The sequence below is a fragment of the Chelonoidis abingdonii genome, chromosome 1, assembly GCF_003597395.2.
Source record: "Chelonoidis abingdonii isolate Lonesome George chromosome 1, CheloAbing_2.0, whole genome shotgun sequence".
Lineage (NCBI taxonomy): Eukaryota > Metazoa > Chordata > Testudines > Testudinidae > Chelonoidis > Chelonoidis abingdonii.
In genome coordinates this window covers 20234705-20262356 of record NC_133769.1, presented here as the reverse complement: position 1 = coordinate 20262356, position 27652 = coordinate 20234705, and the positions used below count along the sequence as shown (strand labels likewise).

Here is a 27652-nt window from a genome sequence, read left to right as displayed (position 1 = left end):
CTCCTTCTACTGGTTTGTGATTTTGTTTGTTTGTTTGTTTCCTGTTGTTGTCTTTACTCTTTGTATTTTAGTCATCCTACCCACTTATTTTTTTAGAAAGCTGACATGGTTCTTCACTGAAAATTTCCAACCTTGAAAATTTGATCTCTTATATGTGTATCTAAGAGGGGAAGTGGATTCATGCACTTCAAGCCCAAAAGGGTCCATTAAATCACCAAATATTACCTCCTATAAAACTCAGGCCGAACAATGCCACCCATGTATTGAGCCCAATAAGTCATGAGTAAAGCATTCAGTAAGACAATTCACTAAGTTATATTTTAAGATTATTTTAAAACTTCATAGAACTCATTTTACTTTTTCACCAGTATTTTTGGATTATTAAAGGAAAACTAATAATTATAACACAGAGAATATCTGAGTGACTATTTCTAAGACGAGGAATATTTTTTGAATAGTGACAGCATATAACCATAAGATTTAGTTTAATTTAGAAGTCTTCCCATTACTGAAGCATCTGTTACTTTAAATTTCAGTGGTTAGAAACATGAGTCTTAAAGTCGTCTAGTTCATGAGTTGTAGAGTCATTAAACTAAATCATTTCATCTCGTTTGCAGGCATCTACTTGTACCCACATGAATTATTAAGTCTAAATTCAAGGCTGATTTGTTAGTTATGAACACTGTAGACTTTCTGCCAGACTCCATGCTCGAAGTCCCATACATTTATGGAAAATGAAAGGGTAATATTGTATTGCCAACTCACACATATTTACATCACATACAGTAACCTTCATCTCAGCTTAACTCAATTCTGACTTCTCAGACAGCAGGTTTACAGGCTGATGGAATGCAGAAACTGAAACACATAGTCAGGAAACATAAGCACAACAAAGATCAGGAAAAAGAACTGTGTTCATCTTGTAAAATACAAAACAATACACACAAATTGGTACATTGCATTACAACACAAACCGGCCTCCTGGGGAAGAGCAAGGTAAAATGTTCTCACTGAGCTCCTCAGTCTGACTCACTACCTCTCTAAACAAATCCCAGCCAGGGACACGAAGGAAGTGTGGGCCTCCCCACACATGACCTCTATGAGGCAGATAGACTTTTCTGTTCCAGACTTGCAGACTGATACCTGCAATCATTGAGGACAGTGTTTCACAAACTTGCAACACTTGCACACCCTCTTTGAGACATTTGTCTTACCAGTCTGGGTGAACAGGACCCCCGGCCGCTCAGCCCGCCGTGGGTCTGAGGTTCTGTCTGCCAGCCCAGCTCAGCCCATTGCTGGCCTGGGTGAACGGGACCCCCGGCCGGCAGAAAGCTGAGTGGGACCGGCAGACGGAACCTCGGGCCGGCATTGGGCTGAGCCACTCAGCCCGCCGCGGGTCTGGGGTCCTGGCCACTGGCCCCGCACAGCCCACTGCCAGCCCCTTGCCACCTGGGGGCCTGGCCTCCTGCCCAGCTCAGCCCGCTGCCGGCCCCTTGCCAGCTGGGGTGAACAGGCCACGTACCCCTTGAAACTCTTTCATGTACCACCAGGGATACGTGTACCATGCTTTGGGAAACACTGACTGAGGGCATAGACTGAATTTTCAGAGCATAAGGGAAAAGGGACATATAGCTATGTCACTAGCTTCCTAATGGTACTCTACCCTACATTTAGAAATGATCTCACCAAGTGACCTTGTATGTATGTTGAACAACATGGGAGACAGAAAAGATGCCAGAGGGATGCAATATCAACCTTGTCAGTGGCGACACACAATTAACCATCACTATTAACAGACTGTTGTCTTCTGAGTATGACTTGAATCAGGGCAGGTCAGTTCCAGACACACTTACAGCAACCCTTAGTCAGCAAAGAACAACTCACTATCATCTCAGAAGCTGCTGAGAGGCCCATTGTATTCATCAGAAGATAATAAGGTGATAAGTAAGAGTCAGCATGGATTTGTCAAAAACTAATTTTGTCAAATCAACCTGATCATTTTCTTTGACAGGGTAACAAGCCTTGTGGATGTGGGGGAAATGGTAGACGTGGTATATCTTGATTTTAGTAAAGCCTTTGATACTGTCTCACATGACCTGCTCATAAACTAGGGAAATGCAACCTAGATGGAGCTACTATAAGGTGCAAAACTGGTTGAAAATCATTCCCAGAGAGTAGTTATCAGTGGTTCACAGTCACAGTCACAGTAACGAGTGAGATCCCACAGGAATCAGTTCTGAGTCCAGTTCTGCTCAATATCTTCATCAATGATTTAGATAATGGCATACAGAATACACTTATAAAGTTTGCAGACGATACCAATCTGGGAGGAGTTGCAAGTGCTTTGGAGGATGGGATTAAAATTCAAAATGAGCTGGACAAACTGGAGAAATGGTCTGAAGTAAATAGGATGAAATTTGATAATAACAAATGCAAAGTACTCCATTTAGGAAAGAACAAACAGTTGCACAGATACAAAATGGGAAATGACTGCCTAGAAAGGAGTAATTGTGGAAAAGGATCTGGGAGTCACAGTGGATCACAAGCTAAATATGAGTCAACAATGTAATGCTGTTGCAAAAAAAGCAAACATCATTCTGAGATGTATACTCAAGACACAAGAAGTAATTCTTCTACTCTACTCCATGCTGAGTAGGCCTCAACTGGAGTGCTGTGTCCCTCTGCAGCTGGGAGCCCCCTGAGTGATTTAAAGGCCCTGGGACTCCCAGCCACAGCTGATCCCCCAGGAGCTTTAAATCTTGAGGTCATGCTTCTTCCACTTGAGGCCACGCCCCCCCTGGACTCCGGGCAGCATAAAGCTGAAGCATAAAGCTGAAATCGTGCATGTTAAATGCATGTAAGTTGCGACAGACCTGTACTTAGTCCTGCCACAAATGCAGGGGATTGGACAAGATGACCTCTCGAGGTCCCTTCCAGTTCTATGATTCTATGATTTCTATAAAAAGCAACAAAGAATCTTGTGGCATCTTATAGACTAACACATGTATTGGAGCATAAGCTTTTGTGGGTGAATACCCACTTCATTGGACGCATTCTATTATTTTTTGCCAGAGACTGAGAAAATGACCAAAGCACCATGTGACTCCAAACTAAAATCTACAGGGTTTATTCATGTGACCCTTAAAAGCATCTACATTTAGAGGAAGGCTGTAATCTTTCAGGATGTTACTGGTGTCCAAATAAAAGTATAAATGAATAGCCACCATTTTCCTAACTATAATCTCCAAGAAGAAGTAGTTTCAGCCTTGCAAGGCCACCAACATTAAGAGAAGATTTTCTGAGGATGGTAGGGATCTCTGTATGTTTAAGATTGGTCATTATCTTACCTTTGTTATCTGAGCAACTAGTAATGCCTGATTATGTCATCACAGCATCACTGTTAACTTAAAGCACTCAAGATGGACAAGGACCAGAACAGCAGGTAGCTGGGCACAAAGAATTCTGAAGGCCACAGAAATCCTTACCAGAAGCCAAGTTGAATTCAATCAAGGAGCAAGACCCATCTGAAATCACACAGTCAAAAGGTCCAGGGAGACCAGCCAAGACATGGTCTGCCTTCTCCACAAACAATATAAACATCTGACACTGATCAAAGTAGCCACTAATGAGGAAAAAGAGTCTGGATTGACCAGACTATGCCCTATCTAAAAGAGTGCAACTGAACAGATCTTCATGGGATTAATGTCCATTGACAAGTTGCATCTCTTGTCCTCAGTCACAGCTCTTCTGTATGACAGCATAGAAATGTTGTACAAACACCAAGACTACCTGGCATCAAGATTTCTCCTATCCAGAGGTGGACGTATCCTTCTAATTCAGTGGGTGCACTTTACTAAACTCTAGTATAATTAGAGTAAATCAGATAGCATCTTTGTGACCGACACTTCAATCCCATACAATATCTTTGGGTATCATACCATACTGCATTTATGAATATTTTCAATATGACTGCATTCTAGTCTACGGGGAAGTTACACAGCTCCTACAGGAACTAAAATACAGTGAGGGTGATTAAGGTAAAGTACTTAGGTTGTAAACGCTTCCAGAGAAGTACCACTCCCTGGGGAATCTAGCTGCTCATACAAGTTCAACATCTGTTTCTTCCATGGGTCCTAAATCCTATTCCTGTGTCTCTTTTTGCTATTCTTTCCCCCAAAAGAATGATACACTTTTCTCTGTGTTTTTTCCTTCTACAATACTTGTTAGCAATTTATTGGCAATTCCTAAGTGTGATAGATCCCATCCACACAGTCACCATATTGTCCCCGTTTCAGGATAACTGCACCTGTTCCCCTCTTTCTCGGCTCTCGAGGGCACCCACTTAAGTTTCCGAGCTCCCAGCTGTCACCTCTCTTGGGTGGAGCCCACATCTCTCTCTCCTGACCGAGGTTGTAATGCTGCACAGCAAACAGCCTTACACTGATGACATACTGACAGCAAGCCAGTCTGCCTAAATGCCAGCACCTGAGCATATCTTTTCCTTCCAAGGACTATGAACAGTGTATTGCCAGAAGTTACAAGTTACTACACAGCTCTTTTAAAGCAAATATATGGAGTACATGCAAGCAAATACATAACCAGCATATGCAAGCCTCCCAGGGAGTGGTATCCAAATGAAAGCTGGGGAAGAGGATATACCATACATTAACTCAAAGTAAAATATGGAAATAGGAAGCAAACAAATATAGAGTTGTATATAGTAAGGAGTAGAGCACCAATTAGAATAGATTGTTAAGATTACTGTGCAAAGGTCAAAAGGACTACTAAATATTACTAAATTGCTGAAAATACAACAAAGAACTCGAATTGGTATAAAGGGGGCATCAATAACACAAAGACAGAAAAAGCAAATTTATGTTTTCTAAGATTACAAACCCCTTCTTAGCTTGTAAAGTCTTTGGGGGCAGAACTACCTATGTCTATGCAGAAACCGAATGTAGCACAACCCCTCTGGGTGTTAGGGTAATACAAATAGTAACAAGAAGAAGAAAAGGGGATTTAAAAGGGAATGGAGGTTACATAAAACTCTGAGGAGTATAGAAGACATGAAGAGAAATTAACAAGGTCAAAAAAGAAAATTCCAGGCTCTGTGGCAATCAGGAGAAGGGGAAGGGATAATTAACATGTAGAATGGATCAATTGAGATGGCACCAGAAACCACAGCTGTGATCATTCAAAAGTGTTAGAGAAGCACTCTGAAGCACAGAAAAAAAATAAAAAAAAATTCAGGGGGTAAGTACTACAGAGAAAGATTGCATGCAGCCACACGGCCTCTTTCTGTCCTGAAGCATTACTGTAAATCTGCTAGTAAAAGGGGCGGGGGGGGGACAAAGTTGATGACATTAGCGCCACAGACTTTTAATCCTAGAGAAAATAGACTAAATGGAAGAACAATTACACTCATGGGGACATACAATTCCTATTTTTAATTAGTTAACTAAGTGGCAGAGTGGCCTGGGGAACTGAGCACAGGTATGGAAGCCAGGAATTCCTCAGTGCTAAGCCTGGCTTTGCCATGGATTTATTTGCTGTGTGGCCTTGGGAAAAATCACAACTTCTCTGACTCAGTTTTCTTCTTCTGTAAAATGTATGAAATAATATTACCCACCTTGAAGGGTTGCTATGGCGACAAGTTAGGTAATGCTTTGTGCTTTGAAAATGTGAGGTGCTCTATAAGTACTAGATATTATTACTGCACCAAATGCACAGGCAAAACTTCCATAGAATTCTGTATTGAAGTCTTGCACTGAATTGGCTTAATTGAGCATGATCAAGGTTTATAATTATCATTTGCTCAGTTACTCCTACTAAGTCTCATATTGCTAACTTTTAGTATTAGTTACCATATTGGTCATATGGTACCATCTAGAGGCAATTTTACTGATACTATAGTATGGTAGTGCCAAGGGACACCATACTGGGATTGGGACTTCTTTGTGCTTCCCTAACCTCTGTTTGCCAGAAGCTGGGAATGGGTGACAGGGGATGAATCATTTGATGAAGACAAGATACTGGTCTAGATGGGAGTTAGGTGCCTAAATACCTTTGAGGATCAGAGCTGTAGTTCCTAAGAACCCTAGTCATGGATCATGACCCCATTGTGCTAGGCACTGTACAAACAGTGAACAAAAAACAGTCTCCAGCTCCAAAAGCTTACAACCTAAGGGATGGGGAAGTACAAGGAACCAATGAGACCAATATTGGTCAGCGTGATGGACAATAGTTTCAAAATTACATAGCTAAAATCAAAACATTAAAAGCTTGAGCTAATATGCAATCAAAATAGAGAAGGTAAAACTATCAGGAGACGATTCTCCTGGTACTGCAGGAAAACAGGGCCTAATCTTTCATTTAAACAGTGGAGAGACACACTACTGATTTTTAATGGAATATTACACAAACGGAGCACAAGTACATACCTAATTTACAGCTATATTAGAAATGCCTTTAATAGCATTGTAGCCTGTGATTCATACTCAAAATCTTTATTTGTACAATTATATCTAGAAATATGCACTGCAAATATTAAATGTGTGGGGTTCCCTTTACAGAATACATCTTTGGGCTTGGCTTGGGGGAAAATTATGTATGGAATGTCGTTTTAATCAATAAACAAGTAAGTTTAAGCTTTGTTACAAAGAGATGTATTCCCCCTTATCTGAATTTTTTGGCATTTATGAGTTTCAATGTTCCATGTTAGTCTGTTCTGTATTTGTACAGTATCTAGCACAGGGGTAGGTAACCTATGGCATGTGTGCCGAAGGCAGCACGTGAGCTGATTTTCAGTGACACTCATGCTGCCCGGGTCCTGGTCACCGGTCCGGAAGGCTCTGCATTTTAATTTAATTTTAAATGAAGCTTCTTAAACATTTTAAAAACCTTATTTACTTTACATACAACAATAGTTTAGTTATATATTATAGACATAGAAAAAGACTTTCTAAAAACATTAAAATGTATTACTGGCATGCAAAACCTTAAATTAGAGTGAATAAATGAAAACTCAGCACACTACTTCTGAAAGGTTGCCGACCCCTGATCTAGCACAATTGGATGCTGGTCATGACTGGGTCCTTTGGGCACTGCTGTGGTACAAATAATAATTTATAGTAGGCTATATGCCTTATTCACTGGGAGATATTTTTTTGAGAGGCAGTAGGGCCTAGTGCATAGAACACTGAACTCAGGGGATCTGGGTTCTATTCCCAACTCTATTACTGGCCTGATGGGTGACCTTGGGCAGGTCACTTCACTTCTCTGTCCTCAGTTTCCCTATCTGTAAAATGGAGATAATACTGAATTCCTTTTTATAGCATTTTGACATTCACTGATGAAAAGTCCTATATGAAAGCTAGGTGTTATATATCATTATTATTACATCCAAATTGCTAGATATTTAGAGAGCTGATCTAATTATTGACTTCCAATCATTTTAACTGCACAAGCATTGATTTGACCATTAACATCTAGGTTTTAGAAGAGTTTAAATTCTGGTACTTTTGCTACATAAGTACTCTACAACCCATCAAATAACAGACTTTGTGTGTAGAACAGCAATTGTGCGTCTAAAGTATTTTCCTCAATAATACACTTAAAGAAGATAGCCTGAAAGGTGGAGAAACACAGTTTTCATATTATCAGTGACTGCATAAAGAAAGTGGACTAATATATTTTCAGGGGAAATATTCAGTGCAAAAATCGCCCCAATGATTCATTTAAAAGAAAAATGTTGAAACTGTTCATTTGAAATTATATACTATATGAGAAAAAATTGCAGATGTGCAAGACTATATGTGATGCGGATTCAGGAGGTGGCACTCCTCCTGTTAGTATTATTATTATATTTTCCATATAGTGCCAACAGTGTGTTTCAACTCTGTGATTAGAGTGTCCACACATTCCTGAAAAGGGGGATGAGCTTTGGCAGACATGGTGTGGAAAGGAATTATACTGTCATGGTAGGAGCAATAAGAAGTTCTACAAGTGGTAGGTTTGGCAGGGATTTTCTCACCCCAACCCATAATAGTAGGATTGAATCCACCCCACTGCCTCTCCCCCATTGTGTGTATCCATTTAAGAGCCAAATTCTATGAAATCATTGGGAGTCTACATTTGTAAAGCACTTTGATCCTCAGAGATGGAGGATGCTACTTAAAAATGTAAGATGTTATTATACCTTTAATATGTTTTAAGATTTTGACCTGCTTAATAGTTTTTCCTTTGTAACTGCTCCAACAAATTTACTTTTTATAGCAGGGCACTGTAGAAAAATTGCAGTAAAATAAGACTCAGTTGATGGAATTGGAAGCATTTTGCTGAATAAGGACAGCTAATAGGTGCCTGAGAGTCTAGAAGTCACTCATAAAGACGATTTGGGGAACTCAGTTCCATCTGATGCTCTCATGCAAAGTAAGTGTAACCTGCTATACAATTAACAGTGACTTGTTCCAAGCAATTCCTTTTAAAACAAATGAATTAGTAACAAGGCATCAGATAATGATATCTTGTCAACAGCACATTCTATTTTTACATATTGCTAAGCACAGTTCAATCTTTGGCTTTATAATTAAAAGGAAGGGATGATGTTTTAGAATTGGTTTGCCTGGAGTTTAGCTTTTGTGGAATCAGAAGGAGTTATACGCAGTCTCTGTAAGAGAAAAGCTCTTTACCTTCTCTCACCAGCCTATACCCTCAGTCCTAGTGTTTGCGCTGTGCAGGCCAGACCTGCGCACTCACATAGAACCCCACTGAAGCAAATAAGGCTCCATACAGAGTCATGGCATAACTGAAGCCTGTATTTGTTAGTGTTATCGTATACAAGTAACTCAAAGGACATGTGGCTGAATGTTATACCAGATGACTGGTTTCTCCTCTTCTGGAGCACCTGGCATAGGCAGGAGCGTATTCCAAGGCCTAAATAATGAACCACTCTCCCCAAAATTAGTGATGGAAACTCCACCTTGTTGTAGCTGCTACTGCAATAATGAGTGCAAATGCTGGACAGCAGCTACCTAATGGAGATCTAGCTAGTTCATTCCCAGCCTCTGGGAGGGCTACAGATGTTAACAAGCAGAGACAGGGATTTTTCTCCACTATGCTCACGCTCCTACATGTAGGCCAGCATATGGATTTGAGCGAAAGCTTATTCTATGAGATAAACCCAAATATAACTGATTATTTTTACATAAAATATGAATATGTCTCCTTATAGCTCTCTGCCACATTTTCTGCTTCAGAAGGAGAGCCCAGCTGAATATTGCTTTTAACTCTAATGGTAGCTTACATTCATTTGTATCAATTTATATTTTCAAGGCATCTCTGCAAGGAAACAAGGTAAAAAAACATACCTGCTATGTTCCGTTTCTTTTAACTGAAAGGTGAGATTCTCCCTTGCGAGCCCTAAAAGCCAGCCCCACTATCCAGAGGCTCAGAAAGCATCCTTCCAACTCAACAGCGGTGCAGTGTGATCAGTGATGAGTCACTCAGCACAGATCAGGTATCTAATGAGCTCCACTGTAGGAGCATACGGGGGTTGGAGTCACTCTTTCACAGGCTGAGGATCTAGAAGAAAAATAGGTAAGCCTTAGGAAAAGCTATCCCTGGGGAGAAAGCACAGGCTGAGTTATACAGACTGAGACTGTTATCTGAGTTACCCACAGAACAAGGGGATACACTTGGATTTTACAAACCTGGTTCTTCACTGCCTTGCATCTGGTCCATTAATTTCTATCAGTGCAGAGTGGGAGTAAAATGCTACCAAGTCTGATAGAATAGTAGCATTTTACAGCCAGTTCACACTAGTGCAAGTTATACGCACGGTGCAAGGCAGTGAAGAATTAGACTTTAAGTACGACTCAGTCCTACTCACAATGAACTCAATTGCAAAACTCCCATTAACTTTAATGGAGCAGGATCAGACCCACAGTGCATGTATGCTCAGCTCAGAGCAGGGTAGAACTCCACCTGCTTATGTGTAATCTTCCATGCAAATCCATATATTCTACCACGTAAATCCAATGGATTTGCTCTAAATTTACACCACTGTAAGTGAGAGCAGAAGTTGGCCCCTTGTATTTATAATTTGACTGTCATAATATTACTGGGTGCATAGCCCAGCACCTTAAGAACCTCCAGCTTTTGTTGGCTTTTGCATAATTCTGAGCTGAAAGCTTAATTTTCACAACTGGAAATTGGGACTATTCCTAAAATAGAGAATGAGTCACTGGGTCATGCAGATGTAATTGAAGGCATTTCAGTCTCTTCTTTTGCACAGTGAAATACATTGTATTTTTTGCTGACAGCAAAACATACAAACTGTAATCAAGACCCATATACTCTGTTACAGTGGGAAGAGCACATGTGTACTGAAAACAAATGTGAACTGATTTTAGAGGGGTTTGCCATGAATATAAAGTTTGCCCACTTGTGTAATTCTCATAGAATATAATCCATGTCTCTCAAATACTGTATTTGCAGGATCTTAGGTGCTTATGTATGGGTGCAAGGTGAGAAAACACAATGGGCCTGATTCTCCTTTCTCTTCCACCAGCTCCACTCAAATGGAGCTATACCAGTTCCACACCAGTGTTATGCAGCCCCTGCTTTGGTGTTGGCCATGGAAGCAGCTACCACCAGCGTCCCTGCTCCAAAGAGCTTACAATCTAAGTATTAGACAAGACACAACCGGTGGATGCTGACGCACAGATGGAAGGAGCACAAGGAAACAATGAGACTATATTAATCAGCATGATCATCAGTAGTATCAGCACACCAGCGGCCTAACTATTATCAAGTTTTTTGTAAGCACCCTGGCAAAGGAGTATTTCTAAGGAGGGTTTTGAAAGAGGATAATGAGATAGTTTTTTGGGTGTTTATGGGGAATGCCTCCCAAGGGTGAGAGGCTGGCTGGGAAAAAGAATTAAGGTGATGTTTGGAAATTTAACAAGTGGTATATTAAGGCTGGTGTCATGGGCTGATCAGAGGCAGAAGTGGACATTTTGATAGGCTGTGAGACTTGATAGACAGGGTAAGGACAGGCTGTGAAGCGCTTTGAAAGTGAAGAGTGATATTATTATTCATGTATCAGAGGGGTAGCCGTGTTAGTCTGGATCTGTAAAAGCAGTAAAGAATCCTGTGGCACCTTACAGACTAACAGATGTTTTGGAGCATGAGCTTTCATGGGTGAATACATGCATCTGACGAAGTGGGTATTCACCCACGAAAGCTCATGCCCCAAAACGTCTGTTAGTTTATAAGGTGCCACAGGATTCTTTGCTGCTATTATTATTCATACTGGTCCAAATTCTGCTTTTGGACACAGTGATATAAGCCAGTCAGAAGGGGACATGACTATCATAAGATAGAAGGCAGGGTGTGCAGGTAGCATGATGCACCTTTTGAAACCACCAGTATGTACTGCTTCTGAGTGGGCTCTTTCTACAACCCCCTGAGGCACTGTGCTGCTATAGCTTCATACATCCCTAGTGCCACATCCAGTGGGAAATGGTCCAGAGATTTTACCAGTATGAAATGAAATGCTTTTTATTTTATTGTTACACAAGCAAGACTTGCCTGCAGTGTTTTTAGTGAGTGGCACTGAGCCATTTGTCAGGAAAGAATGATAGCCACCGGAGTTATAAACATGCTTTCATCAAAATTAGGCTTGTTATATTCTGATGATAAAAAACCTCACAAACATGCTTCTTACAGAAAATAACAACTATCAACAGTCACTGACCTGCCCTTTTAGAACCCACACAACTGGATTACAACATGTTTTAAGGAGGAGGAGATTTATAAATGATTATGCTGGTGTCATGACCCGACTCTAGTGATGGACTTCGAAACATCCCAGTTTCTGCTGCTCCTCTGCCTTGCTCCCTTCAGATGCCTGATTTAGAAAGCCTAGCTCCCCACAAATCAAAAAACACAAGACAGGTGGGAGTAGTAATTTAAAAGCCACAGCAACCATATTAAAGGAGAGCAGCTGCTTTAAAGAAAGGTGCTGATGGATTGCTAACATTTTTTTCCCCCTGTCCACAAGTTAGTTTATTAGATGTAATTATACTCTCTTCAAAGAGCATTGCCCCAAATGCTGTCTGCAATATCACCACGCTAACGATAATAAATAGTGATGGCTAATTGGCAGCCCTCCAAAGGCTTGCACTTTAGATTCAGAGTGGATAAATATCCCAGAACCTGGATGCTTATCTGAACTAGCCAAATACCTGGAGTCTGCAAAATTTGTCAGGAAATCAGAATCTTCCACAAGACTTTGGTTCCTGTTTGTTCCAGCCTGAATGAAAATACTTTGGCTGCAGCCTTCAGTGTATTATTGTGGGGATTTTTTGGTTCCAGGCCCAGTTGGCAATCAGATGTGCAGATGTAACGTTGATGTATTGTGATAAAGAATTAGTCTAGGACTCAGGACTCCATTTTTTGACTCTGCTGCGTTCTTCCTGTGAGAGCTCAAGCATGTCACTTCACCTATGTGTAAAATGGGGATGTAATACTTCTTCCCTGCCATACTTAGAGTTGTCTACTTATATTGTAAATTCTTCAGATCAGGGATGGTGTTCACTATGTGTTTTCACAACACCTAGCATTGTGTTTCTCAGACTCGCGGTCCTGACCCAAAAGGGGGTCACAAGACAATTGGGGAGAGGGGTTGCGAAAGTGGTGGCTGGTCACGCAGTCTAAAGGTAGTGCTGCCATCAGCAGTAGTGCAGAAGTAAGAGTGATTTGGTATGGGGGAGGGGGGTTGTCACAGCCTGACATTTTCAAAGAGGGTCCCAGCAAAAAAAGATTGAGAACCCCTGAGGTAGCACAATGGAGTCCTGATTTTGTCTGGGAGCATCACTGTAATACAAATAAAAGAAAATTAATAATAAATAATAAGTCTTCTTCTCTTGGGTCACTCACATGGATAAAAGCCTTGTATTGCTGCCAGCTAAAGGCATATCCATACTCAGATATTATGAAGTATGCACATGTAGTATCCAATCAATAGATGTTGTAAAGGCCTGTGATTTTGATACTGATAGTCCTACGTTCTATGCCTGCAGACAGCTTGCAATATGAAAAAGTGGTGATCCCTCTGTGGATCTAATGTACGCCATGGAATCATCGGCACTTGAGGCACAGGCCTCTCGCACTGAGCTAAAGGAAAATATCCAGAGCATTTTCAAAGTTTTAAATTTTCACTTACAGCCCCAAAATCTCTCTAGGCTGATCCTTGTTACAATATGGTAACTTGTTAATACTAATACCTAGCTTTTATATAGTATTTTTCATTTGCAGAATTCTAAGAGCTTTACAAAGCATCATAATAACCATCTTACAGCTGGGGAAACTGAGGCACGTGGCAGTGACAAGAATTTGAAAGGTCACCCAACAATTCAGGAGCAGAGCTGGGAATAACTTGTTTCTTGCATCCCACTCTAGTGCTCTAGCCATTATGACACACTCTCTCACTACATGTGGCGACACATGAAAATGAGCTCCTACAGCAAGGATTGGCAACCTTTGGCACGCAGCCCATCAGGGATATCCTCTGGGGGGCCGGGACAGTTTGTTTACCTGCTGCGTCCATAGGTTTGGCCAATTGCAGCTCCCACTGGCCGCGGTTTGCTGCTCCAGGCCAATGGGGGCTGCAGGAAGCGGCGTTCAGAATATCCCTTGGCCTGTGCCGCTTCCCGCAGGCCCCATTGGCCTGGAGCAGCAAACCGCGGCTAGTGGGAGCTGTGATTGGCCAAACCTATGGACGTTGCAGGTAAACAAACCGTCCCAGCCCCCCAGTGGATTTCCCTGATGGGCTGTGTGCCAAAAGTTACTGATCCTGTCCTACAGTAACTTCTGAGGGAGGAATCGGTTCTCCAGTAAAGTGGCTCATAGAGGTGCAGTGTAAAAAGAGTAAGACTACTTAGTATGTAAATGAAGCATGCATAATATACACAGTTTCACAATCGGTGTATTTACTTACACAGTATATCACAAACCACTGACAGGATTGACAAATGGTATGTTTTCCTAGAGCAAAAAATAGCCTCTTCATAGTATTTTTGTAAGCCCAGATTTCTAATACAGCATCCAGAATGGATCAAGTTTCCTCAGATTTAAAAGCAAGTAAATGGAAAATGGCACCAGGAGAGAGAACAACTCATGACCAAAGCCCTTCTACGCCAGCCTCTCATGCCATTCCAAGATGGCCAAAGCAGTGAGACCAGACAGGAAGCCCGTCACATACCAAGATGCTATTGCTTGTGGAAAAATACATTCCAGAATTTGGCATCAGATTCTTGCAGCTATAAATCTCAACTCTTTGTGTGTGGTCATAGGGTACTGGCAGTGATATCAGCATGCTTTGGGAAGGAAGGTGAAAGAAAGCATATACAGTAGAACTCTATCAAGAATAAGAAGGGGCAATGTCAGAACTGGACTGAGCTGAAATGAGCTGGATGGCAAAGTTAATTAGTGAAAGGCAATTCAAGGGGAGCACACCACCAAATTATGTATGCAGCACATGTATTTTCATCATAGATGGGGGCTGGTAGCATTGCCTATTATTAAGGGTGCCCAACACTTCCCAATTTAAGACCCTGTTCTCAGCTGCTAATAACTTTGCCAAACTTTAAGCATTTGGGCTGAAGTTTTCCATGCCAGGTGTCTGGCTCAGGCTCATTTTTTGGATGACTTCAGCCATTTCCAAGAATGAGGCTGGAGAAAAATGTGATTTTTTGCCCATATTTTAACATAGTTAAAATAGTCCTGGTGCCTTTTTTTTCTTTCCTTTAACAAGCTCTAGACTCATGCTTTGGAGAAGGAATTAGAAATTTGGCAGGGGAGTGGCCTTTGTGTCAGGAATTTGCCTTTGACGGCCTCTGTGAAAATCCAGTCAAATTTGGTCAAGTTATAAGCCTCAGAAAAATCACAGTTTGCACATGCTCAGCAAAGTGCTGAATGAGGCAGGGGTCCTGTGAAAAAAATCAGTATGTGATCACATAATTAAAAATTGTATCATAATGCATATGCATAAGGGGCCCAAATTAAGCTTATTCAGGTAATCTTAGTTCTGGTATTTCCTAACTTTTGCGACCTTAATAAAGTTCTTTTAACACAATAATCATATGCGTTTTTTCATGATTTTACTTTGTAATATAACCAGACATGGCTTCTTTGTGCATTGAAAGCAGACCCTCCAGCAGAAGATGGTACTGAGTCACACTCTACCAGTGAGAACTCCAGGAGGCCTCAGGCAGGCAAAATGCCTCCCAGAGCTTCCGGAGAGTGGCAGGAAACTGTGCCATCCTTTTAGAAGGTGCAAAAGCCTGGTAAACTTTGTGCCCTCCTCAAGCTAAGAGCAGTTCGTACAATCAGGGAAGTGTAAAGCCCACAACTGTGAACCCTGTGTGTCGCGGTGAGCTTCCTTGTTTCTTCCCCAGCACCTCACATAAAGCATGGGATAAAAAAAAAGTGCCTAAATGGCTTAGGAGCCTTAAGAGCTTACGTCTCTTTTGAAAATAGGACTTTGGGGCTTTTGAAAATGTTATCCTGGGGCACAATCTATCCAAAAGAAACAATTCTGATACCAAGCATTCAACCAAAACTTTTCTGAGTAGCACTCCTCCTCATAACCACATATTTTCTGCACATGCAGTTTGACCTCTAATACAGAAATTATGTCCTTTGTAAGATGGGATAAATGAGAGTGTGTTGGCTACTAGAAAAGGACTGTTCTTTGATCATCACATTATTCAAACATGTATGTCCTGTAGGATTCTTATTTTGGAAACCATCCATTATTACTAGAGATGGGAGAAACTGCTCAGCAAGATTAAGATCCCCTCCTCCTCAAACCTTTGCCCTTTCCTAGAACTGCATATGAAACGAAACCTTTTGAATACTCCATCTGCAATATGGATCCAGTCTCCACTCCCCAACAAACCTTGCAAAAGTCTGGATCTGGATCCAAACTTCATGACTCCAGTTCATAGCTAGTTTTGCACTCTTTGAATAACTTTATTTTTAATACATTTAAATATATATTTTGATATATTTAATAAGTGGAAATCCATCAACTTTATTTTTAATATATTCTCTCATTTGGGGGGGGGGGGATGGGGATTTGCACACCTCTGTGCAATACCATGGCTAAGCCTGTGTCAGCATGTTTCCTTCTAAGTAATAAGGGCTACCAATCCTTTCAGCAAAAAATAATCAAGAATATAATAATAAACATATTTTTCATAAATAAAGATATTCTACAGAAGGGCCCAAACTTTAAAGTTCAGATTCACATTCAAACATTTTCAGAGTTTGATGCATTTGGATCAGTCTCATGTGGCGGTAAAGGGGCTATTGCTAAGTTTAGACCTGGATCCTGCTTTGAACTTTCTCAGATTTCATGAGTGTTCAAATTTCAGCTGCAGATCTTGGTTAAAGACCTTTCACATTTGTTGGTATCTTTTGAGATATATGAAAACCATACGCAGTACTGTATCAAACTTTGTTTAGCTGAACAGCTCCCAGGGGATTTTTGTTTCTTCACAGTATACTTTGGTCTTTAATTCTCCAATTCCCAAGACCAATTACTATCTTTTCTTGGTCTGTTTACTCTCCCATATTATTTGAGCTTCTAGGCCTTTACCACATAGTGTTACTGCCTCACCCATTCTCCATCACATATTTCTCGACTCCTGTAAACATTTTTTTGTCCATGACATTCTAAGCATACCTGTCTCCTCTCCTCCCTTGGAGGCCTCTCCAGTCCTCTTCTTTGTCCATCCTTTGTCTTCTCCAAAATTATTTAGTTCTCTGCACCAAGCCCATGTTTCACAAGATGCCTTACTTTATCTTATTCAAGCCCTATAGTTTATAGTTACAAACGGTCCCTAATCCTTTCTCTGCCTATGTTATCTTTCTTCTCCAAGACACAGGCCTTTTGCCTCCCTCTCAGCTTCTTCCTATACCACAAACCCATTCATTTTTCCTTTGCATCCGGCTCCATATTGCTGTGTCCATCTCCAAAATAATTTCTATTGCTTAGCCATGTCTGTCTGAATGTGGAGGCCAGAACTATGAACTTACATTTTTCAACAATGGTTTCATAATTAGGGGCAAATCTTGCAATTGGCAGTACTTTCATAAGTAATGCAAGAAAGATTTGTCTCACAGATACCTGCTACATAGATGGATCCCTAGCCATCAGTATCATTGAGATATCTGTGATATGGATTTCATGTTATTATTATTAGCCAAAGGCCATCTGTGTTATCAATGTTGTACATAACAGACTGGAAGTCGACAAGATATCTACCCTAAAAAGCTTAGCAACTTAGGGCTTGATCGTGCAACACTTACTCACTTTTAGTGAGCATTTACTCATGTAGTTAGTCTGACTGGCCTCAGCGGCATTGCTCACGTTAATCCTACACAATGTAAAGGCTGCAGAATTGTGTTCTAAACTAGACAGAGTATAGTTCCAGCAATAACAGAACAATTATCGGTAAATGATGGTCAAGTCAGAGGTGCTGCCATTTTATTTTCTTTCTACAGTAGGTCAGCAGTGAAAGACTTCCTGGAAAGAGTGTTTCTTAAGAAAAAAATGCAATAAAGAAGAAAATGGTTATTTGGCACACAAGAGATGGGATTGCAAAACTACAAATTCTGGAATGAACCTTCGATTTAACATCAAAATTCTATGCCCTCTATGAAGACACTTATCTTCTATCTCACAAAATAAGGATGTCTCAAGGAAGCCTGGGGACTCTGTACTTTTTCTAGGAAAATATCCAATAGTACATATTTGAAAATACTTCATCACTTCAACAGTCTATTTACACCCATGTCTGGATTTGCTCAAGATCAGATTGTAGGCCTCAAAGTCAAATTACATTAGTCAATGGCATTTTTTAGTAGAGATCAGTGTCCTTACACATTTTCTTTGTTAGCAGCTTATAAATTTAAATCTAACTTAACCTTCAACCACTTTCTGCTGTTGTTCGTATGTGAGAAGGTGCAGCTTATTGTTTCTAGCACTGAGATTTCACCAGAGTTGCTACTACCCCTGCTTACTTGTGTAACTCTCACACCTTCCAGGTGTGGTGTTCTGTCCCATCTAGTGGTACAAAGACGACTTAAAGAGAGAGAGAAAATGACTCTGCTCTACAGCCTTAGCTAAGAGACACTGGCTTTATAGTTCGTGCTGTAGAGGCTCATGCACTAAGCTCTAGAGGTCCCTGGTTCAATCCCACTCACCAACAACTGGGGTCTGTTCGCCTTACACTTGCACACTCATTCTCACTAATTTCTTAGTCTTTGAACACACATATTGGATCATATTATCTCAAAAACCAAGATAAACTCTGGGCAGGAAAAGGGCATTCAGGGAGCCAATTTTTGATTCACCGATTCTCAATCTGCACCAGCCCCACTTATCGCAGTCTATGGGATTTATATCACTAGAGAATTTTGTTAATGAAGTTCTTATATTCTCCCCAAAAGCATCTGGGTTGTGTAACAATGTCTGTTTCCCAAATTTATGAGGTGCTGTTAGGGATATAATTCGTGTTCTGGCACACAAAGTACTGTAATCATATATATTTTAAATGAAACACATGCATTATACAATGTAATACATAGACTGTACATTGTATAGTGATAATAGTCAATGCCCAAATCATTAATTCTTTACAGTATATTTAAATTATTACAGTATTTAGTGATGTGCTGCTTACTTCTAGCTGTACACTACTGTATACTAAAAAGCTAATATTCCACATTAGCCTCTGACATACATGAGAAACTATTCTCCACATAAATATATAGTGGGCACAGAAATAAATAAGACTATGTTGAAAAGTAAGTGGATACTGTCAAATCAATTTAGAACCATATTTCAGGTTTGGTGAAATGAGTTTTATAAGATATAAGCTCAAAAAATGCTTATATGACTTTTTACAGACTTTTGCAACTTAAGTTCCATAGAAAGTAGCAGAGAAGGAAGGCCAGAAAACAGTAATTCTGTTTCATGAAAAATTTGGGAAGAGGTTGGAAAAAATTTAATGAAAACTAGAAAGAGATAGTCATCACCTGGGGACAGCCAACAGCCTACTAGTTAGGGCTCTAGGGTGAGATTTGCAAACTCTGGCTTCAAGTCCCTGCTTTTCAGCCTAAACCTCCTGCATTATTAGTTATCCTGGGTTCTCTCTTTCTCATATATTCTATCCTAAAACTGACAAACCTTCCCAATGGAATTTTCATTAAAACTGACACATTTTTGCAAAAACAAAATTGCTTTAGTCAAAATGGCATGTTTCTACCGAAAAAGATTTCGCTGAATTTTTTTTTCCAACCTCTAAAGATTAACTTTCATCCTCCCACTCTCACAAAGGAAACTCTTCTGAACAGTAGTCATGCTTGCACTAAAACAGTCTGCGAAGCCAACCTGTAACCATTGGAGGGAAGTGAGAAGAAAATTTGTGTGCGGGAGGTAGCCCAAATATTTCTACCATAGGTTTTCTTCTGCTGAACACTTGGTAATGGTCCCTGATGAAAACAGGATACTGGTATCAATGGAACACTGTTCTGATCCAATATGGCGGTTACTGTGTTCCCAAATTCCATTTAATCTTCAGTGAGATCACAGTTTCCAAGTAGAATAATTCCCATTGCATTCAAGTGGGTTATTAGAGATGGGCCCAAACCAGAACATCTGTTCTGAACCCCCAGATAAAAAGCCACTCTGGATCTGCACTTTGTGACTGAAGTCCATCTCTGTTCATTATTCAAGGTGGATAGGGTGGAAATTAGGGAGGAACAAACCCAGGGATGTTCAGATTCTGATTCTAATCACAAAGGTTGGTATACCACAATTAAAATGAGAGACTCCTCTACTCTCTAGGGAAAGAACCGCCAAAGGACAAGGCATTTTGCATCACAATGGACATGATACAAATGTCAACTGGACATAAAGCCCTCAGCAAATTTCAGATAGAATTCAATGTCACAGTGCATCTCCTCAGCAACATGAGTTACCATGAGCAAATCAAGCCTGTCCTCTACTTTCTACATGGGCTTCACAGAGAACACTGAATCAAGTTTAAGGTCTTAGTCCCTATCTTCAAGATGCTCAATGACCTGAGACAAGCACCAAAGGTACAGGATCAAGACCGATCAACCACTCCACTCATCAGACAGAATGGAACTTTTTACCAAAGCTCAAATTCTTTGGGGGGAAAGAGGTTTCTCCGGGGCTGGTCTGAGACTGTAGGACAAGCCAGGAACCAAGTGCCATCACAAAGCCTCTTCTCCAAGAGCAAGGCACACTTTTCAACCTGCATTCTCTAATATGAACACTGAGGATCTTGTACATAAAAATCCCTGTCAAACCAAAAAACAGTTCTTCCCCAGGAAGACGAGGAGAGAAAGAACAAACCACACATGACATCTTAATCATGTTGTTTAATGCACTACTGGAAGATGCTCAGATACTATGGTGATAACTGCAGCATACAAACCTATGTAAAAACTGAATAGAATTGATTAGTGTCGGTCAATTACATATATTTGCCAAAGTTTCACTGCATAGGCAAAGTTATGGTTTAATATATCCAAACCATCTCAACGCCAAACTGAAATGCCTGTAACAAACAATTAGGATTAAATTCTTCCAATAAATACCCTGTGGATTTTGGAATTTCTATTAATTATGATGCCAGGAACAGAAGACATTTTGTTTACACAGAAGCTGTATTTAAATCACAATAAATTATTTTCCAATAACGTTAGCATAAAGCAATGCATGTTTCCTGGTACTATATTTATGGTAAGTTCACTTGAAGTATCATACACATTAGAGACTAAAAGAGCCCATTAAGTCACAAACCCCCTGCTCCTCCAACAGAACAATTTTATTTTAAAAGGCCCCTCTCCCACAAACACTGGGGGACTCCTGTCTCTTCCTTTGGGAGACTGTTCCATAGCCTAACATGGCAGATCTTCCTGTCAGGAGGATGAGTTTGATTTTGCAGCATTGTACTAAAAGGGATAGCAGGGGAGAAGTCCAGTCTGTTGGTGGTGGCAGTAGTTTGGAGTGCGTATTCCTACTGAGGCAAAGTCAAGGTTGTGGTGTATGGTCTGTGGGACATGGTGGTTGTATTAGTGATGAAGGATGCCTTTCCAGGTAAAGAGACATGGTAAGTACTGTTAGACACCTTAGTTTTTCATTTCTTTGCTTTTATGGTTTAGGGTAGGTGTATAATCTGTAAACAAACAAACTTTGTAACACTGACACACAATATAGTGTGTTTCATATTAACATCTGTCAGAGAAAAACTCAGTTCTTGCTTTTTGTTTGGGTGCAGCAAAATCAAATACTTTATTATTTCTCCACCAATTGCAATAGAGGGAGGGAGTGCCCTAGGACACAGGGTCACCCCAGTCCCGGACAGGTCTCTCAACAGGTAAACAATTACAGCAAGCATTTATACCTTTGTTACAGACAATAACAAGCAATAATACAGACAATAATAAGCAACAACTGCATTTTGTTTATACATCGGCCATCCTGCTATCTTATTTTTCTCACTTCTGGAAGGCACCAGTCTACGTATTTGGTTATTAGTGCAAGGTCGTGACAACTTCTCACACAGTTCTTTTCCACTCGCCTCACAGTATCCTCGCTTCTACAAATCTCATGTCATTAGGGTTACAGCTGGCCTAACTCTTGCTAACAAACTGACATGCATTAAGATTCCTTACAAATCCTTGTCAATTCTTTCCCTTCTTCCACACCTCATAGAAAGTATTCTTCAGCTTCTATTGATAAATGTGACTGTCCTGCTATCAGATGTGATCATAAAAATGTTCAATTTTTTTTGTTTGTTTTAAATTTCCTAAGACTTACACCTAAAATGCCAAGTTTCAATTCAGGGTGGTCACATATTTGCCAGCCAAATACTCCTTCAGTAGAGAAGTTAGCAAAACCCTTAACTATAGTCACTAGATGTCTCCACTATTGCTTGCAGAACTGTGACTAATGTTTTCAAAGAGGAGTAGATCAGAGCACACTAGGGAACTTTTAGTGAGCACTAGTAGAGTCCATGTGAACAATTAGTGTGGAGCACACTAGTGCATGGTAGATTTACACCCCAGCTTGCCACAAACTGTTTTTCTAGATAAGTCCTTGTCCTGGCTGGTAGGAGCTCCCAAAACATCTCGGAATTTCCAAAACACAGCAGTAGTCAGTCCCTATCCTACCAAGGAGGGTGATAAAATATGGTTGCGTCGAACAATTTTATTACACTCAGAGATTTCTCCATGCCAGGGGAACCCTCAGCTGCCAGGTAGGAGAGTTAAACAGCCATTTTTTGTTGCCAAAGACAAAAAAGGAGGCCATACTGAAGGTTAGGTTATACTTCTATGGGCAAGATAATCAATTAAAGATCAGCCTAACAAAACATTATCACCAGTGCCAAGAAGGGTGCAAATTAGTCTTAACCCACATATTTCTGGGGACTAGATCTTTTTTAAAATAAAAAAATGAAATAATCACAGAATCATAGAACTGGAAGGGACATAGTCATCTAGTCCAGTCCTCTGCACCCAAGGTAGGACTAAGTATAATCTAGACCATCCCTGACAGGTGTCTGTCCAACCAAGTCTTTAAAATCTCCAATGATGGAGATTCCACCACCTCCCTAGGCAAGTTATTCCAGTGCTAAAGCACTCTGACAGTTAGGAAGTTTTTCCTAATGTCCAACCTAAATCACCCTTACTGCAGTTTAAGCCCTTTGCTTCTAGTCCTGTCCTCAGAGGTTAAGAACAACATTTTTTTCCCTCCTCCTTGCAACAGTCTTTTATGTACTTGAAAATTGTTATCATAGCCCCCTCAATCTTCCCTTCTCCAGACTAAACAAACCCAATTTCTTTCAATCTTCTCTCATAGGTCATGTTTTCTAGACCTTTAATCATTTTTGTTGCTCTTCTCTGGACTTTCTCCAATTTGTCCATGTCTTTCGTGAAATGTGGCACCCAGAACTGGACACAATACTCCAGTTGAGGCCTAATCAGCGTGGTGTAGAGCGGAAGAATTACATTTTGTGTCTTGCTTACAACACTCCGGTTAATACATCTCAGAACGATGTTCACTTTTTTTGCAACAGTGTTACACTGTTGACTCATTTAGCTTATGATCCACTATGACATCCCGATCCCTTTCCGCAGTACTCCTTCTTATTCAGTCATTTCCCATTTTGTATGTGTTCCTTCTTAAGTGGAGTACTTTGCATTTGTCCTTATTGAATTTCATCCTATTTACTTCAGACCATTTCTCCTGTTTGTCCAGATCTTTTTGAATTTTAATCCTATCCTCCAAAGCACTTGTAACCCCTCCCAACTTGGTATCGTCTGCAAACTTCATAAGTATACTCTCTATGCAATTTTCTAAATCATTGATGAAGATATTGAACAGAACCAAACCCAGAACTGATCCCTGTGAGACCCCACTCATTATGCCTTTCCAGCATGATTGTGAACCACTGATAACTACTCTCTGGGAATGACTTTCCAACCAGTTATGCACCCACCCTATAGTAACTCCATCTAGGTTGTATTTCCCTTGTTTGTTTATGAGAAGGACATGCGAGAGAGTATCAAAAGCCTTACTAAAGTCAAGATATACCACATCTACCGCTTCCCCTGCCCATCCACAAGGCTTGTTACCCCGTCAAAGAAAGCTATCAGCTTGGTTTGACATGATTTGTTCTTGACAAATCCATGCTGACAGTTATTTATCATCTTATTATCTTCTAGGTGTTTGCAAATTGATTGCTTAATTATTTGCTCTATTATCTTTTCGGGTACAGAAGTTAAGTTGACTGGTCTGTAATTCCCCAGGTTGTCTTTATTTCTTGTCAGTAATGACTGACAAGTTTCAGAAACTCTTCTGGTTCCAAAATAGCCCCCACAAGTAGCCCTATGAAATTCTTAGCAAAGCCTGCAGTAGTTAGTACAACTCTTTAGTACTAGACTAACCACACCTCTACAGAGCCAGGAAGGAAAACATATGAGTACATATTCAAATGTGCATTTTAAAATTTTTCTCTCCTCTTGAAAGAAAAAAACTATTAATGCAACATTCTGATTGAGATTACCAACACAACAGACATGAAATTCTAAGTTATATTTCCCATCTCCACATTGCACAAGTATATTAAAGCTAATGTCACATTCAGTAATATTCTAAAGTACTAAATATGAATTCAAGGGCTAAGTCACAATTGCTGTGGGAACCATCATTCTGAATACCTTAACTTTTATGCATATAAAATCTCAGTCATAATTTGGTATTAGCATTTTTTAAATGTAGTTCATACAGTTGATTGCATTTTCATGTGTCTTTGTTTTAAGACTACTGTGCTATAATTTCACTATGAATAACACTCTAGAATTGAAATATTACTGCTGCAGAATCCATTCAGGCTTGACACTATGATAGGAAAGGCACATATCATGGAGTTAATGCAGGCCAAACGGCAGATTAAAAGGTAGACAGCATGATGCTGTCCTATTTTTATTATGGAGGCACCTGATGTGACTCCATAGTAAAAATTAAGATGAGTTTTGCACTTAAAGCAGGGACTAAACAGTTTGCTATGTACTAATAACAGTGTATCCTCTCCAGTTTAAAACACTTAATGTGAACTTACAAAAAATGTAAGAAACAAAAAAGTTCTTTTTTTTCCAACAAACCACCTCTTAGTCGAAAACATCGAGTCTCACGGAGTTCTAGACAAAGACTTGTGAATGAAACTTTAAGCAAAAAGTTTCTATTCATCAACAGAAACAACCAGATCATGATAACTACAGAATCCAAGTGATATTTCTTACTGAATTATTTTTCACCTTTTGCAAATAACACAATACAAAGAAAGAGAAGAGAGACACTTTCTGTTGAGCCAAATCCATCTGAACACCACCAAATCTGAACACCTTCAAAAAAGTTTGGAAGGGGTTGGAGAGTTTGAAGGCAGAGTTATTTCTGAACTTTGCAGGCCATGTCCATTTCTAATCATGTATTGAGCCTTATATAATACACTGTCTCAAATGGCTTGTAATCATGTCTCCCCACTAGCAGTTGCCCCCATAACTTACTCATGTTACAGCTAGTAAAATTCTTTCTTTGGCTCAAATGGTAGAGCCTTGTGCTTTTTTGGCCCTGAAGGTCCAAGGTTCAATCTCTGCTGACAACCATGGTTTCTTTATGCAGCCACAGTTCATTAAACTTTGTGAGAGAACTATGAAATCCATTAGGGATTTTGCTGTTGTTACTGAGTTTATGTGGAAGGCACTTAGGTACTACACTAATGAGTGGAAACAAGAAACCCTCAGATAGACAATGATAGGTAGATATTGTAGAATATCTTAATGCTAGTATTACTTTATACTCTTGTCAGGTATGGAATAATTATTAACTGCAATTGGAAAAAGTCAGTGAACTATGATTAAATCCAGGTCCTTTTCTTAGCCCTTCTACATTTCAAAGCCAGAGTAGCCATTTCACTGTTTGAGTGAGTTATGTTAGCTGCCAAAAAGAAGATAAGTTCAACAAGCAATGGAATAGCATCAAAACGAGAATTGTTGCCAGGGCAAATAATAAACTACTTGAAAACACATTACAGTAATGTTGGGTTGGCAAAGAATCATGCATAGTCTGTGTATAAAGAGATTTCTTTATTTTTATAATAACTCAAATATGATTGAAAGCAGAAACTTATTGAGAAGCAGATATACACTGAAATAGCTACAGCACCTCCCTCAGAAAGGTGTAGCAAAACAAGAAAGAGTTATTTCTCTGCTGCTCTTGATGAATTTTATTGTAAAATTTATCAAAATCGATTGCATTGTTCCAGGTCTATATCACAAACTATTTAAAATATTGCTAGCATTACAATATCAAGAAGCTTAAAGAAAAAATATAATTAATTCAACTAAATTACTTTGGTGGGGAGGTTTAACAAAGCAACAGCTCAGATTGTGGAACTGCAAAGCAGGAAAAAATTCAGAGAAGTGATTAAATCAAAAATTATTGGCTTCCACAAACAGAAAACACTGGGACTCAAGACAGGTTATTCTATGCAGTGTCAATCCCAGGTTATTAGAGAGACAAGGTGGGTGGGGTATATCTTTTATGGGACCAACTTCTGTTGGTGAGAGAGACATGTTTTCAAGCCACACAGAGCTCTTCTTCAGGTCCCAGAAAGCTTCTCTCTCACTAACAGAAGTTGGTCCAATAAAAGATATTACCTCATCCACCTTGTCTCTCTAATAGGTGATTCTAGTAATTATAGGAATTTAGCCCAAGGAAAACTGTGGGAATGGGCCCATAATATACCACGTTCCTAGATTATTTAGCCCAGATCCTTGGGTGCAGCTAAGAAGCATACAGCTCAAAAGGGTGGGGAGCAAAGGAGATGTAAAGATTGAGGGGCCAGTGAAGCAGAGGGGTTCATGTCAGTCTCACTCCTTTGTCCAGCAGCTACTGGTGCAATAGGAGACCAAACACCACCAGAGGATCCCCTGGAATTGGGTTGATTCTCCCAGAGCTGGTTCTGCTGGCTTTGTGACCAGAATCTGCAGGTGATGAAGCCACATGACTCTGAAGGATCTGGCCATTTATCTTTTCAGCTTTCTGTCTGTATAAACTATACTATCCGCTTTGTTTTACCCTTTTTTGATGTCTCTCATCATCTCAAGAGAGAACACTGCCTTTTCAGGGTGAGAAAGTTTCCACAGTTACAAAAATTCTAATCCAATATCCTTGCTATTAGAATTCGTAAGTCCCAACCAACTAACATATAGACATTTACTGTTTTGAGGGATAAATTCTTAGATCAATTATTCTTGTATAAATGTCCTAAAATTTGTGGCCACATCCTGCTTCAGAATTTTATATAATATGAACAAATTTCAGCCCCATCATTTTGGTTAAAAACTTGGAGCTATTCTAATGTTTAATTAGGACTGTGGTGGAGAGTAAAAATTTAAATAAAATGGAAGATGGCTACTGATTCATCCTTAGAAGCGTTTAAGGCCTGGCTTGACAAAGCCCTGGCTGGGATGATTTAGTTGGTGCTAGTCCTGCTTGGAGCAGGGGATTGGAGTAGATGAGAGAATTCTTTCCTGGGTGCTGGCTGGTGAGTCTTGCCCACATGCTCAGGGTTTAGCTGATCGCCATATTTGGGGCGGGAAGGAATTTTCCTCCAGGGCAGATTGGCAGAGGCCCTGGAGGTTTTTCTCCTTCTTCTGCAGCATGTGGCACAGGTCACTTGCTGGAGGATTCTCTACACCTTGAGGTCTTTAAACCATGATTTGAGCACTTCAATAACAGACGTAGGTTAGGGCAGTGGTTCTCAAACTGGGGTTCATGAACTCATGGGGTTTCATGAACTGTTTCAGAGAGTTCTCAGGGAAAAATTCCCTAATGGCGGACAGAGCTTCCCTAGGGACCTCGGGTAGCAAGGGACCAGCAGCTAAGCAGATCAAAGCAAGCATATCTGTCACACTGAAGAGATTTAAACTTCAAGACTCCTTAGGAGAAATGAAAAGGGAGGTGGATATTTTTTGCTGTTTT

General features: G+C 40.1%; 1 protein-coding gene across 2 annotated transcripts in view; it reads right to left on the bottom strand.

Moving 5' to 3' along the window:
* SEMA3E (semaphorin 3E) overlaps window positions 1-9462 on the bottom strand; it is a 283264-nt gene extending 273802 nt beyond the window's left edge. For both annotated transcript variants that reach the window (XM_032801538.2, XM_032801539.2), the window contains exon 1: window positions 9369-9462. The gene's annotated coding sequence lies outside the window, so the exon portion shown is untranslated. The remainder of the gene's footprint in view (window positions 1-9368) is intronic.
* Between the last annotated feature and the right edge of the window lie 18190 nt (window positions 9463-27652).